The sequence below is a fragment of the Aulostomus chinensis genome, chromosome 10 (assembly GCF_037954235.1).
Source record: "Aulostomus chinensis isolate RoL2024-O1b breed Wild chromosome 10, RoL_Achi_v1.0, whole genome shotgun sequence".
Lineage (NCBI taxonomy): Eukaryota > Metazoa > Chordata > Actinopteri > Syngnathiformes > Aulostomidae > Aulostomus > Aulostomus chinensis.
The window spans coordinates 13,522,482-13,528,967 of record NC_141329.1 but is presented as its reverse complement, the minus strand read 5'-3'; the positions used below and the strand labels follow the sequence as shown (position 1 = coordinate 13,528,967).

The 6,486-nt window shown below is 37.9% G+C and overlaps 1 long non-coding RNA gene across 1 annotated transcript; it reads right to left on the bottom strand.

Moving 5' to 3' along the window:
- Positions 1 to 2,962: 2,962 nt before the first annotated feature.
- On the bottom strand, positions 2,963 to 5,777 carry LOC147254462 (uncharacterized). Its single transcript, XR_015118049.1, has 4 exons — positions 5,593 to 5,777; positions 4,982 to 5,186; positions 4,791 to 4,884; positions 2,963 to 4,567 (listed from the first exon to the last, which is right to left on the bottom strand). It is a non-coding gene; the product is annotated as an uncharacterized LOC147254462 (long non-coding RNA).
- Between the last annotated feature and the right edge of the window lie 709 nt (positions 5,778 to 6,486).

Here is a 6,486-nt window from a genome sequence, read left to right as displayed (position 1 = left end):
CCTGAGTGATTAGCCCACAGGCTAAGTTTACGACAGGACGCACGTCGATTCCGCTGCCGTATATGGGCGCCTGAAACTTTCATGTGCACACTTGATAGTTTCACGTGCACACGCAAAACTTTCAAGTGCGCACCTGGAATGTTTCAGGTGCACACTTAAAAGTTTTGGGTGCGCACCTAATAGTTTCAAGTGTGCACATGAAAGTTTCAGGTGCGCACCTGAAATGTTTAATTTTTTTTTCCCCCATGTCCCTTTAGGGGCTCCGTACCCTTAGCAAAGCATTGTAAAAAGAAAAAGAAAAAAGTACAACACAAAAACAACACTGTTAGTTAAGAGTTAAGGTAATTATACTTACATATAACTCTATTGCCAGTCACGGTTTCAACAATGAGTAGGATGAAGAGCGGCCTTAATTTGTATCCACCTGCAAATGGTGAGAGGGTCCGATTAGAGAACTCTTCAGTGAGGGGAAAAAGAAGCACACTCAATTTCATAATTTAAAAAAATAAAAGCAAAACACAAAAACAAGACTGTTAGTTAAGAGTTAAGGTAATTATACTTACTTATAACTCTATTGCAAGTCATGTCTTCAAAAATGAGTAGGAGAAAGAGCAGCCTTAAGTTGTGTAGGGAGAGCTTTTGTTTTAATACTCTGTCTTTGTGACATTGACAATTACATTTGGCAGTATCAGGATATAGAACTAGAAATGGTCTGGGATCTTTACTATGGTAAAAACCATAATCTGCCACAAGTGCAATCTCGAGTTTTAGAGATTGCTCTGCAGTAAAACAATTTAATTAATAATTATCCTGTGCTTGCTGTTACCTCTTTACTGTTCGTTATCTTGTTCTTTCCGAAAAGCTATCAGCTAAATATACTGTGATGCACATTTGCAGATAATTTTCTTATTTATTGACTAACCCACCCATCAAATTTAACAATAACTTTCAAAGAGGGGACCTTTGGGATGAGGGTAATAAAAAAACAAAAACAAATGAAAATAATTGTTTTCAAATATCTTATCTACTTTGTGTTACACCTTTTACACAGGTATACATAATTTACACATTGCTATTGCATTCATAATACAGTCTAATTGAATGGAAACTGCTGTACGTATATCTTTAACATTTAAGTTAAAAAAGTTGGAAACAAATACAAAAGTGTTTTTCCACCCAACAGGCCTGCAGTGCTTGCTCATGGTATATGGGACCAGGTGCGAGTGAGTCATGGCATGGAGTTTTATTTGTCACTCTTCATGCAGGAGCTGATGTCATCTCATTGTCATAACCAGGAGAGGAGGCCCAATTTGCAGACCTCATCCACAAAGATACTAGTCACTGTTTTGAGAAAAAAAAACAAAACAAACATTTTTACTGCTTGCTTCAGTTCCATACTGTTTTATTGCGCATACATTAAAATAATGCTTTTATTGCACTTAACACAGGCCTATTCAATTAGTGGTCCCCATGTTAATGCCCTGAACCAAACCCCAAGTGGTCATGCCAGAGATACAGAGGGCAACCTGTTTCACAAATTTACATTTATTTGCACAGTATTTCAGACCATGACTGCAACACTCCGCGTAGCCAAGCAACAGTCTACTGACGACGCGCTGCATTGTTATGAAGCATGGCTAGCTGCCAGGAGTAGCCCCAAGATATTGGGTATAAAACACGTCCTTTTCAACTGTAGCTACAACTGTGCAAATTTAGATTTTATGCACTTTGAGATATGCCTGGGTAAGATTTGATCAAAATTATTATTGACAGAATTTCATTTTATTTTTTTAATTCTCGTGAAAAAAACATTTCTACTGCCTCTGGTTACATTCAGATCCAGCTCTATTGTGTTTTTATGCACCTTTTGATGTGCTCTGTGTTGCCAAATTTAAAATGGAGACTATTAACTATAAAGTGTTTTCTTGTCTGTAACAACATCTACTGCACGTCTGTCCGTCCTGGGTGAGGGATCCCTCCTCTGTTGCTCACCCTGAGGTTTCTCAGATTTTTCCCTGTTAAAAGGGTTTTCTATGGAGTTTTTCCTCAGTCGATGTGAGGGTCAAAGGGCAGAGGATGTTGTTATGATGCCATGTGAAGCCCTTTGAGACAAACTGTTTGTGAAAATGGGCTCTACAAATAAAATTGCCTTGGCTTGCCTTGCCTATTAAAAGAAAGTGCAGATTTTTCATCAGCTTGATCTATATTGGTTTGAAATTTGACATTAACAGCTGCTTACTGGGTGCTGAACATTTAGAAGCCCAGATGCATTTATTGATTTTAAAATTTGGCCCAGTTGAATTTGTAATGGAGTAGCCCTGCTGTAACACATTATTCTTCTTGTTTATTTTTTTGAAAACTGGCCTTAATTTAAACTGCAGAAGAACCCCCCATGAGTTCAGAATTTCCATTGTACTTTGTATGTTTTTTTATGTGATACATTTTTTGTGCCTGTAAGGTAAACAGTCCTAAAGCAGAATTTCTGTTAAAACTGTAAATGTTCCATCTCAGCTTTCAGTCAACATTACACCCATTCATTTAGCTGATCTTTGGGCAAATGTGCTCCTGAGTTGGTGAACTTAGTTTTATAAGGAATTGTGCAGTCAATTTCAGCAACACACCAGTTAACTAGAGACAAATCTTTGCTGTCAATTTAGAATCATATTGTTGAACAAATTTGGCCTGAGGTTAACAATTGCGTCAACTAACCGCAGTTGATGGATCAAGAGGAACTAGACATGGATAACAGCCTTGTGAGATTCGATGTATCCAACTTGACTTGACAGTTGTGACAGATTGGTCTTAAAAGGGTGGGGGAGTCATGGGAATGCTCATCGAATTTGGGTACACTGTTAGCCAGTATTACAAAGAAAGAATTAATCACAACATTAAATCATATATTAATAAACCAAGAGTGTGCTCTTTAATTCACAGGCAGAGGTGTATCAAATGACACGGCGGAACATGGGTGCCCCAAAAGAATTCCACAAGACATGTTACCTTGCTCATTTGAAGCAGCAGACCTTTAAAGCCAACAATTGGGATCTTCACTAACGGCACACACTCCTTTTGGACTTGATACACTTTTAACCGGACAGGACAAGCTAACTGCTGAAAATCAGTTTGCAGAGCAATATCAAGATATTTCAGTCTTGTTTTCTAGAGCAGTAAACAATGAATTTGCACACTTCAAAGAGGCATTGCTCCATATTATAAACACAACTAAGCACAACATGTGAAAAACTATTTGGTCTTTTCAACCATACAAGAGCATTTAAATGGCAAATGGTTTCAGAAAACAGTTCAACGTAAGAGCTGAGCAGCCAAGTTAGATGCTGCATATCAATCCAGCAGTATCCTGCCAGATTATGATTTTGACCTCAATAATTGTAACAGAAATCAGTTTTAAAACATAACAAAAGAAACATAAAATGATTCCATTCAGCTTGTTCATCACAATCTTTGCTTCCAGAATCCCTGAGATTTTAAAGCGTCAAGAACATGTTTGACTGAAAATGAATGCTCTGCTTGGCAGTAGAAAAAAAATGTTGACTTCATACCCATGCTCTTTCAAATTTCAGACCAGATTTCTGCTCGTGCACTAAACTCAGTGTCTAGATTGGAGTTACCAAATGTAAAAAAATGTGTTCATTCTTTACAGGATACATTTTGGTGCAAGGGGTTTACCGATTTGATTCGTGCTGAAAAAGTTGCATTTAACTAAACAATAACACGTTTAAATCTAAAACAAAAGAACAGTAGTTACATTTTTTACTTCCCTCTCCCTCCAGTTTATGCTCAACACCTTTATGACAACAACCAGAGCAAACATAGAAATGAATTGTTAATTGTAGTAAAAGAGAGTCAACACTAAGTTTGAAGTTAAGTTAGCAAATTACCAGTTAATTTGGTATCACAGTGTGAAGTGTTACTGCTTTTCTTAAAGGGATCTTAGAACAGAAAAGGCCTCTGAAAGACCAGTAACTTCATAGATGTTGTTGCCTGCAGTGTTACTTCTACATTTTGCACTGTGTACAGCAGTCTCTTGCCACAGTTCCACACAGGTTTTGCAACCAATGATACTTGTGCAGCACTGGCTGAACACTGGCTCCTTGACAAACTCTACAGAAGGAGGATGAGAAGGAAAATAGAGTTTCCGTGCGCATGTTTCCTTGACTGTTCTTTTATATGTAGAAAAAACCCAATCAGTTTCAAGTCTTTTTAATACTGTTTTGGTTAAAGTACACCTTTTTTTAAGTCGCAGTCAATGAGTAACAGCTGACTTTGGGTAGAGACTGAGTGTGTTTTTGTATATCTGAGTTTCTGAAACATAGAAAATAAAATTGACAGGAACTGCTGACTGCACTTACTCATACAAATAACACAGCAGAACCCTTGCTTGATGGTTTGTAGTTGGGAAGAAGTTAGGATGACTCTTGGCGTGGTAACAAGACTGGTGAGCTCTCTGATTGCTGTTGTAACATCTGGTAGGCTCTGCGATGCTAGTAAGAGTTCCTCTATTTTCTCTGCAACCTCTCCAGTGCCTGCAGCATCATCTTCTTTTCGGCTGTGGAAAAAAAGACATGCATAAGATCATATCTGGTAGTGTTTTAATGGTTTTGATTTGGGGTGGTGGGACATTATTGAGCCTTTTTTGTGTAGCATGGCCTTTTTTAGTCTTGTAAAAATAAAAGAAAAATCTGAACATCAAAGGTAAGGATAAATAAAACTTAAAAATTATACTCATTATTATTTTTGGACTCTTGAGTATACAGTAACTTAAAAAATACCTCAATCTCCTCGTTTTCAAGCTCTGTAAACCCTGGAAGTCCTGTTCTTGTACAGCAAGAATCTTTTGTGCATTTTGTTTCCAGTGGGATAAGCCTTTGTAGAAGGGGTGAAAAACAGAAGAAAATATGAATGGTCAAATTAATGAATCATGAGACTGCTAAAGGCTTACAAATAAAACAATGTTGCCTACCTGGGGTGCCTTCAGACTCTGAAATAGCATTTCCCTGTGCATCGGTCAATACCGGGGGGGGGGGGGGGGGGGGGGTCATGATTTCTAATTGCATCTTGGACTTTTTCAATGATTCCCTGAAGAGTAGCCTCGCACTCCAAAAACTGAATCATAACCATTCTGCTGGGGCTCAGCCTCCCACCAACAAACTGCAAGGTACATCGATCTGCAATAATACCATATAAAATAATTTTCTATCACAGGGAATAATGATAATAGGGGAAATGGCTGACGGTTTTATACTGCTATAAAACTTGAGATATTTTGAAAACAGTACCTTGAAATGACATCAGCTTTGGTGTCAGGTAATCTTAACTACATTAATTCTCCAAAGTACAATTTTTCAGTGCTACACAAGGAAATACGCTCCAAAACTTTTTTTTGCTGAAATCGAAGTCAAAGAAAAGAGTTGAAAATGTGCCCATCTTATGTGAAACAATTTACAACAAACTGAACAATTAAAATACAGAATAGTCAATAAAAACTGATGATGATATGTAATGGTACATGAGCAGATATTCTTACACATAAAGTATTGTATCACTATAATAAAGCAATAAAGCTGGAATTACCTTTGGAATGTTTTCGAGACCACAGCTCTGAGGGCACCTGAGGATGTCTTCTGTCCAGATGTACTGGTAGCGGCAGGTGCTCTCATGAATGTGAACCACTGGCCTGTGACGTTTGCAGATGAAGTGTCGCCATCCACTTCATAGTCGCTCCTTGAGACTAGGTCAAAGGAGCTAAAAACATCAGATTGTCCCGGGAACAAAGCCACGTTTGAGTCGTCGTTAAGTACAGACTTTGACTTGAGACCTGTCAAGACATGTAATATAACCATTTGAACATTTCAAACTTTTATATATAATACTATTCTGCAACTATCAAAAGTGAAACCTTGAATGTCTTCACACAAAGTAAAATGCGTAAGGCTATAATGTATGTAACCTATATGGAAGCGCATTGCTGTCACTGGATAAAAAAAAAAAAAACGGAGTAACCTTATCTTGTAATTACGAGATAAAATAAAGTGCGGTCTGAAAGAAATCAGCTTTGGTATTCATGTTGTTTACTTAGGTCTTTCATCGTAGCTCCACTGCACGCGGGGGTGTTGCGTTACGTTACGCAAGCAAAAGAGCTGCGAGACAGGGAATGTCGGCTCGCAAGTGGCAAGGATGGTGATGTTGCAGTAAATTTGCCGTTCATACCTTCTTGGTTTGAGACACTTGGAAATACTGATGTTTCTTAAAAATGAGGATGGTGTCAACACTGCGCATGTGAAGCAGTGGCCAATGAAGCACCTTTCCTTCTCGTAATTATGAGATCCTGATTTTGTAATTACGAGATCTTGTACTTAAGAGATATTTTCTCGTATTACTCTTATGTCAGAATGCTTTTGTAGACTATTGTTCTGCTTTTAAATCTATCATTCCTTCAAATCTCATTCACAATGTTAGACCTGCCTT